The following is a 9,431-nucleotide window of genomic DNA, read 5'->3' as shown; positions in this document are numbered from 1 at the left end:
AAGATAAGAGGGAGGAAAAGGAGAAAGAAATAGGATTAGAAAAGAGAAGAAAAAAGTATGATTTAGGAAAGAAAAAGATAAGATATTTTGGCAGATTGAGATAAGTTATGCGGCGCAGTCGACGCAGACGCGTGAGTGACGCGTTTGCGTGGATAAGGCTTCTATGAAATGACGTGGACGCGTCATCAACGCGGTAGCGTGGATCGATTTGTGCCATTAGCGTGAGGGCAGCCTCGCGATCGCGCAACACTCTGTTTGAAATTTATATTTCCAAATCTTTTCGTGACGCGATCACGTGGTTGACGCGATCGCGTGGATGGCATGAATTTGAAAATGGCGCGGACGCATGGGGCACGCGTACGCGTGGCAGGGCTTGTGCTTATAGCACGAGTCCAGCCCAATTCTAGCTCAACTTTCGGTCATACACCCTTTTTACGTCGATTTTTGAGGCACGCGTTCGCATGGGTGACGCGGACGCGTGGGAGGCATTTTTCCCACATGACGCGGACGCGTCATCGACGCGGTCGTGTAGACCAATTTGTGCCAAAGGCACGCCTCCAGCCGCGCTTTTGTGTGACTCTCTGATCTTTTTTTCTCGTTTTTAAGGCACCTACGATGTGGACGCGTCATTGACGCTGTCACGTCGCGTGCTCTTTTTTTTCTTCTTTTTTTTATGCAGTATGCAGAATGCAGAATGCAATGAATGTCATGTAAAAATTCCAGGTTCAAACAAAATTCAAAAACAGAGTAAAATGGAGAAGGAACGATCGTACCATGATGGGTTGTCTCCCACCTAGCACTTTTAGTTGAAGTTCTTAAGTTGGACATTTGATGAGCTTCCTGCTATGGTGGCTTGTGCTTGAATTCATCCAGAAATCTCCACCAATTTTTGGAATTCCCACAGCCTCTGGGATCCCAAACTAGGCGCAGAAAGCCTTCAAGCAAACTAAAGCAAGTGACAAGGCCCCAAGGGTATTGATTTCTAGATTGAATTACGGGGTCCCAAACCTTGCTTTTGCACCCGCCTTCTTGTTGATCATTAGTGTTCCAATCGGGTGGCAGGCAATCTGAATTCTCACTAAAGCGGCCAAATAACTTCTTAGACCCATTCAGTTGAGGTTTACACCAAACTTTGAATGTCAACTTGAAACATACAACCATGTTGAACCTTACTTGACAACTCCAACCACTAACCATCTTCTTCTTGCCCTTAATGCCACAAAGAGCTCTAAGTTGACCATCCGTCTCTAGAAGCCCATATTCAAGTGGGAAAGTAAAGGGCAAAGATAATAATTTTACCCACTTGAACATTGTGTTGGATGGTAATGGCTTTGGAATAAGTGTTTCTAATAATCATGCAAGCTCCACTACCTTGTGCTCTTCTTTGACAACTTCCACTTCTTTGCAATCTTCTTCAATATCGACCTCTTCCTCTTGGTTGGTTTCTTTTAATTCAATCTCTGCTTCATTGTTCACCAAGGGCATGGGAGGTTGTGCTTCTTCTTCTTTCTTCTCCATGTCAAGTCCAATAGGAGAGGACACAAATGTAGATAAGAATTCATCAATGATCGAATTCATATCTTGACCATCCCTTTCAAAGTCTTCAATCATGAGATGCCTTGGATGTTGTACACCTTCCTCAACATTAGCTTCAAACATCTTTGAAGGAGGCTCTATAACTCGACCTTCCCATGGAGGTTCAGCATCTCCTACTTCTTGAACCACTTCTTCTTCTTCAATAATTCCGGCTTTCTCCACTTGTTCGAGTACAAAGTCACGCTCCTTATTGTCCACTGGAGTTTCTAGTGTCTCCTTGATGCTACGTTCTTCATTAGATCCTACATATGAAGCCATGGGGGTTCCTTGAATGTCCGAACATCGGAAAGGCAATCGATTTATCGCTTGATCCAAGTGTTTAAGTATGAAATCATATTCCTCTTTGATGGCTTCTTTTCTATGATAATTCCCTTCAACTACTCCTTCATCTACAAAGGTATCTACTACCTTCACCTTTAGTGCCTTCTCTAGCTCCTTATGAAGTATGGATTCGCGAAGATGATCCCTTCTCTCTTGTTCCATGTCAATAGCAGCATTGGGATCATGTTGCTCTTGGATTCATGGATATGGGTGCTCTTCCATGGATGGTGGTGATGGGATAGAGAGATCATTTTGTTATTGAGATGGAAGTGCATTGGAGCTTGAGGGTTGAATATTAGGGGTAGAGGGTTGGTCCATGCGGGATATAAGTGCTTGAAGAGTAGAGGTGATACAAGTGATAGAGGCAAGTGTTCTCTCCATGGAGGTTTGATAAGGATATGGAGATGGTGAATATTGAGGTGGTGGTTCTGGGTATGGTTTATATGGTGGTTGGTGTGGTGGATAAGGATTAGGGTCATTTGGAGGTAGATGCCAGGGCATCTAGGCCAGTTTCACTAACCTTTTCTTTACTATTTTAGGGTAGTTTCATGCATTTTCTTAGTGAATAAGGCAAGTTTTGGATGAAAATACACTTACACCTTGATTCAAGCAACTATTGTGAATTTCATATGATTTCATGAGGATTTTGCTAGAATTTCATGATAAATTGATTATGCATAATCTCATGACTTTGGCTAGAGCTTTGATGCACTTTATTTGCTTGATTTCAGGGCAAAGGAAGCAAGGAAGAACCACGTTAGTACTCACGTTAATCTAGTTAACGTGAACACTAACGTGGAATGGTAAATAGCTTGCAACGTTAATGAGAAAAGTGATCACCAATAACGCCTGTGAAGCCATCAATAGCTCACGTTACTTGCCACGTTAACTTAGTTAACGTGGTAGTTAACGTGGAGACAAAAGAGAACTCCAACGTTAGGGGAAAATGTGAACACCAATAACGTTCTGCTCCGACGTTAGTGGTAAAAGTGAACACCACTAACGTTCCAAAACTTGGCAATGAGCCACGTTAAGAGTCACGTTAACTTAGTTAACGTGAACTCTAACGTGGAAGAGAAGAACAATGCCAACGTTAGTGACACTCACCTTTGTCACTAATGTTGGATCAACTAGCATTGCCTACGTTAGTGGTCACGTTAAGACCACTAACGTGAGAGTTAACGTGGAATTGAGGATTGATGAGCCAACGTAGTGACACTCACTTTTGTCACTAACGTTGGAAGATGGCATTCTCTACTACGTTAAGAGTCACGTTAACTTAGTTAACGTGAGCTCTAACGTGGAGAGTAGGGGCATTTGGAGCGTTAGTGACAAAGTTAAGTGTCACTAATGCTCTCAAAGGTAAAGCATACCCACGTTAAGAGCCATGTTAGTTACACTAACGTGAACTCTAACGTAGGGACAAAAGGCACATAGCAACGTTATTGGGAAAGGTGAGTCCCAATAACGCTTGCGAAAGGGGTATAAGCCAACGTTATTGGGAAAAGTGAGTCCCAATAACGTTAGCAAAGATTTAGAAGGCAACGTTAGTGGTCACGTTAGTGCCACTAACGTTGGAGTTAACGTGAGGAATTTGAGGGTGGAACGTTAGTGGAAAAAGTGATTGCCACTAACGTTCTCGAACCCACAATGTCACTTAACGTTAATCTCACTAACGCCCATGCCTAATTCATACTTCTTTGCAAGCTGGGCCCACTAAATATTAGAACTGCTTCAACTCAAGATCCAGAGCCCACATCCAAGACTTGAAGAACTCACTAGAAGATCAAGAGGAGTAGTATATATAGGAGTAGTTTTGAACTATAGAGGAGCTTGGAACTTTGGAGAACTACCTCTGTATATTTACTTTCTGCACTTTTAGCATGGATTCTTCTTTTCTGCCATTTTTTATTTCTAGGGCTATGAACAGCTAAACCCTTTTCATTAGTTTATGGAGCTCTGTTGTAATTTGATGGATCAATTATAGTTTTCATTCTTCTTCTTCTTTCTTTTCTCTTGATCTTACTAGAAAGCTTTCGATCTTCATCTAATTAGATTGTTATCTTGGGAAAGAAACTCTCCATAATTGGATCTCCTCTGAGACTTGGAAAAGGGATGAGGAGATCATGCTAGAAATGCTTTCTCATGTTGGACCAAATTGGGGTTTGGGCGGATATAGTGACATGTAATCCTCCCAACACTTTGATTTGGAAATACATGTGGTATAATCAGTGACCACACTTTATCTCTTCCCATGAGCAATTAAATTAAGGAATTGGGCAATTGTTCAAGCTTAGAGAGATTGAATTGCCAAGGAATTGGGATCCAATCACTTAAGATTGCCAAGAAGATCAATGAATGCATTGATTGAGGAAGATATGAGAATGAACTTGATATGGAGAATGCAACATCTCCTGAACCCAATGATTTCCCCATTTCTGATCTTATCCATTCTCTTTACTTTCTGTCATTTATTTTCATGCTCATTGCCCCAAATCCCCATTTAAGATTCTGCACTTTATTTTCTGTTATTTACTTTCCTGCCATTTAATTTTCTGCAATTCTCAACTACATCCTATTTAGCTCAACTAGCATAATCTTCCAATTAAAATTTCTTGACCAATCAATCCTTATGGGATTCGACCTCACTCTATTGTGAGTTTTTACTTGACGATAATTCGGTATACTTGCCGAAGGAAAGTTTGTTGAGAGACAAGTTTTCATGCATCAAGTTTATGGCGCCGTTGCCGAGGATTGATTTTGGATCAACAATGATTAAGTTGGAAGATCACTAGATTGAGCATTTTTCTTTTTCTTTATTTGTTATTTGATTTGGTCGATTACCTTCAGTTTGTTTAGTTTCTTCCTCATCTCCTTCACCATCTTTGTTTTTCTTTCTTTTTTTTGTTAATTACAATTCTTCTCACTAACCCACTAACTGTTTGATAATTTGCATCACTCACACTAACAATTACTCTAACAAGAATAATCTCTTCATTTTATCTCTTGCTGTGAGTTTTGTCTGTTGTATGACAGGGAGAAGAGAGGGAGCTTCAACATCCTTCGATTAAGAACTTGAAAGGACCCTCTGGAGACTAAGGAGGAAAGCAAGAGGGAAATGAATTGTTGGTGCTGAGGAAGAGGAAGAGTACTTTGAACCCATCATGGAAGAGAATTTGGAAAACAATCATGAAGAAGAAGCTCACAACCATGCTAGAGAAGGCCTTGCAAACCGTGCTGGGCAAGAAGGGAGAGTTCTAGGCTCTTACATTAATCCTAATCCAGGAAACTATGGAAGTAGCATTCAGAAGCCCACCATACATGCCAACAACATTAAACTAAAACCCCAGCTCATCACCCTTCTTCAGAATAATTGTTCATTTGGAGGAAGTGCTCAAGAAGGCCCCAATCAACACCTAACCACCTTTCGAAGAATTTGTGACACTGTGAAGTCTAATGGAGTCCACCTGGATGTCTATAGGCTGCTATTGTTCCTTTTTTTCACTCAGGGATAAGGCATCCAAATGGCTTGAATCCTTTCCAAATGAGAGCTTAACAAATTGGGAAGATGTGGTGAACAAATTTTTAGCAAGATTCTACCCTCCTCAAAAAATCAAAAGGCTGAGAGCTGAGGTGCACACTTTCAGGCAACAAGATGGTGAGACTCTCTATGAAGCATGGGAGAGGTTCAAGGACTTAACAAGAAGATGCCCACCAGATATGTTCAATGAATGGGTTCAACTTCACATTTTCTATGAAGGTCTTTCCTATGAGACAAAGAAGGCCGTAGATCATTCATCAGGAGGCTCTCTAAACAAGAAGAAAACCATTGAAGAAGCTATAGATGTCATTGAAATAGTTGATGAGAATGACTACTTCTATGCCTCCGAAAGAAGTAACACCAGAGGAGTTATGGAACTGAACCACATAGATGCATTGTTAGCTCAAAATAAGATGATCACCAAGCAGCTAGCAGATCTCACTAAGAAGGTGGAGGAAAACCAAGTTGCAGCAGTCATCACTTCATCACCAGCTCAAGAAGGAGTGAATATAGGAGAAGAAGGTGACTAAGAGCAAGCCAACTATGTTGGAAACTCACCTAGAAAAATTCATGATCCATATTCTAAAACTTACAACTCTGGATGGAGAAATCATCCCAACTTTGGGTAGGGAAATCAACAAGACCAAGGTCAAGATCAGAGACGCCACAACCTCAATTCCAACAACAATGAAACTCACAAACACACCTCACAAAGATCCTATCAATACCCACCTAACCAACCTTCTCAACCACCTAATCTCAACCCACCATCTCTAACAGATGATAAACTCTCAAAGATCGAGGCTCTACTTGAAAACTTATGCAGAGAAGTCCAAGATAATAAGGTGTTTAAGGAAGAAGTGCGAGCCAATATCAAAAACCAAGGAGAAAGCATCAAGAGATTGGAGTCCCAAGTAGGGTATATATCTCAACAAATTCCCAAACCTAGTGATGGATTTCCCAGTGACACAGAGAAGAATCCAAGGGGAGAAATAAAGAAAGTAAGGTGGGAGGAATGTAAGATGATAACCACAAGTGATGAGAAGAGTATGAATGGAGTAGAACACCTCCAGGATGATCAAAAGGAAAACCAGGAAGAAATAAGCCATGCACTTCAACCCATACTCAAGGAAGAGCTGAAGAAGAAGGAGGTATTGAACCCATATGCACCTTTTCCCCAAAGGCTTAAAGGTGGTGTAGCAGGGAGAATGTATTCAAGGTTCCTCGATATGTTTGCATCTCTTGATGTAAATATACCATTCATTAAGGCCCTCCAGCAAATGCCTTTCTACATCAAGTATATAAAGGAGCTACTAGCCAGAAAAAGTCCATTGAAGGGTGGACAAACAATAAAGATGAACAGGGATTGCAGTGCTCTCATTCAACCAGGGCCACCCACAAAGAAGAAGGATCCAGGAAGTTTCCACATTCCTTGTGCTATAGGCGAAACAAAGATTGACAAAGGGCTTTGTGACTTCGGAGCAAGCATCAACTTAATGCCCCTCTCCCTCGTGAAGAAGCTCCAAATCAATGAACTAACTTCTACTGATGTAATTATCAGATTGGCTGACAAAACTCAAAAACAGGCAATAGGGGTAGTTGAAAAATGTGCTGGTGAAGGTTGGGAGCTACTATCTTCCCACAGACTTTGTTGTCCTAGAAATGGATGAGAATCCTATTTACCACATCATTCTAGGAAGGTCATTCCTAGCCACAGCTAGAGCACTCATAGATGTAGAGCGAGGAGAGTTAGTGCTGAGAATACATGACGAGTAGCTCACTTTCAATGTTTTCAACCTCTCACAAAAAGCAGATCATGATGACAATGAGCTGATGGAGGAGCCAAATAAGGAAGCACAAGCACCATACATAAGGACTCCTATGGTCAACAACCAATGTAATCAAAAGGAGAAACAGCCAAGTGTAATCCAAAAGGAACCAGACCCACAAAAATCACATGAAATAGACAACAAAACCCTTCTCAAAAAGGAAATCACAAAGAACCAGCTGGTATCCACGGACACAAGAAAAAAAGTTCCAAGGGGATGGAAAAATAAGAAAATTCCTACAGAAGATTTCTCGCCAGTTGATGAAGTGGTCTCTACATACTTTCCATCTATACCACCTCACCTCCCCACTATTCCATCTCAGCTGCCTCCAGTGTACACCATCAACAAAATCTTGTCCTTAGAGCATATGGAGCTTATCAACAAAGCCAATGGACATAGGTTCACTACCAAGCTAATGACGTTAAAGAAGCGCTTCATGGGAGGCAACCCATTACCTCTTTTAAATTCTTTAGTTTTAGTTAATAAAGTAAGGTCATGAATTTCAAAATAACTTTGACAAACATTTAACAGAACTCTTATATGCAACATATAGTGAACAACAAGTTTGGTGTTCAAGGCACATCAAGATGGCATGAACACAACTTATGTCATTTTGGGCTAAGAGTCTTGATTAAACCCTTAAACACCACATAATTACATAATTACAAACTAAGTTTGGTGTCACCAATGTGCATATATGAGCATTAAAGAGGTCAGTTGTTTTGTCTTCATGAAGATCATAGCGATAGTGAAAAATAAATAAATAAATAAATAAATAAATAATATATATATATATAGCTAGTTCATATTTTAAATCTTCCCACCAAAATTTCAATTAAATTTTTGTATTCCTTTTGTCTTATATAGGAAATGAAAAGAGGGTATTGGAGTAGATTGATGGAACAACCAATGGAAGGAGGTTCGACCACTTCAGTTAAGGGGGTTATACACTTGTCTTCAAGGAGACCCCCTTGGAAAATGTTGTCATGAAAGGATGAGAAAGGCTCATCTTGGAAATCGAAGCAATCAGTTCATAAATATGATGATCCTTGTGATCACCTTGTACCAAACCCCAACCATCCACTATCAAAGTCGTGCCATTGATCTATACCATTCAACTAGCACCACCGGCCTATATAAGGAACCCTCACCACTCTAGCCCTTCTCAAATATTCATCCAACTCACCTCTCTTCCTTCTCCCAAAACACATTTCTCTAAGACACATTCTGCCTCAAACCAACTGAACTCTATCTTCAAACTCATAGCCTTCACCATATGGAATCATCAAGCTCCAAGTTCTCACATATGGCATCATCAAGCTCCAAGAGGCAAAAGGGGAAGGAACCAATGGAGAGCATTCCCTTCGATGGAAGGAGATTCAAAACGGCCTTCCATGAGCTCGAGTTTGAACGAATAAAGAACAAAAAGATACTGCCTGAGTTGACATTCCAGTTCAACGAAGATGAATGTCCACAAATTCGAGAGAAGATTGAGCAAAGAGGTTGGCAAAAGCTCACAATCCGAAAACAAGGATTAATGCATCCCTCATCCAGGAATTCTATGCAAATGTGGTTAGAGAAGACAAGACTATGACCCGCACCTTCAAGAGCTACGTAAGAGGAACAGAGGTGGATTTCAGCCCCAATGCCATAACAAGGGTTCTCTAGCTGAAATCACCACAATTCCCGGCAACGGCGCCAAAAACTTGGTGCACGAAATTGTGATCATCAACAATGGCTCCAAAGACTTGGTGCTCTCAAACATGGATCACACTTCATCACAACTCCACACAACTAACCAGCAAGTGCACTGGGTCGTCCAAGTAATACCTTACATGAGTAAGGGTCGATCCCACAGAAATTGTCGGTATGAAGCAAGTTATGGTCACCTTGTAAATCTCAGTTAGGCAGATTAAATTGGTTTATGGTGAGTTCAAAAATTAATAAATAAATAGAAAATAAAAAGGGATAGAAATACTTATGTAAAGCAATAGTGGGAATTTCAGATAAGTGTGTGAAGATACTGCGCTCCTCTCGTATCTCTATTTTCTTATTACATTCATCCAATCCTTCCTACTCCTTTCCATGGCAAGCTGTATGTAGGGCATCACCGTTGTCAATGGCTACATCCCATCCTCTCAGTG

General features: G+C 40.8%; 1 non-coding gene across 1 annotated transcript; it reads right to left on the bottom strand.

Annotated features, from left to right (window-relative positions):
* Positions 1–5,535: 5,535 nt before the first annotated feature.
* Positions 5,536–5,642, bottom strand: LOC127742631 (small nucleolar RNA R71). The gene has a single exon (XR_008003978.1). It is a non-coding gene; the product is annotated as a small nucleolar RNA R71 (small nucleolar RNA).
* Between the last annotated feature and the right edge of the window lie 3,789 nt (positions 5,643–9,431).

The sequence above is a fragment of the Arachis duranensis genome, chromosome 1 (genome assembly GCF_000817695.3).
Source record: "Arachis duranensis cultivar V14167 chromosome 1, aradu.V14167.gnm2.J7QH, whole genome shotgun sequence".
Lineage (NCBI taxonomy): Eukaryota > Viridiplantae > Streptophyta > Magnoliopsida > Fabales > Fabaceae > Arachis > Arachis duranensis.
The sequence above is the reverse complement of the archived record's forward strand: the minus strand, read 5'-3'. Positions and strand labels throughout refer to the sequence as shown.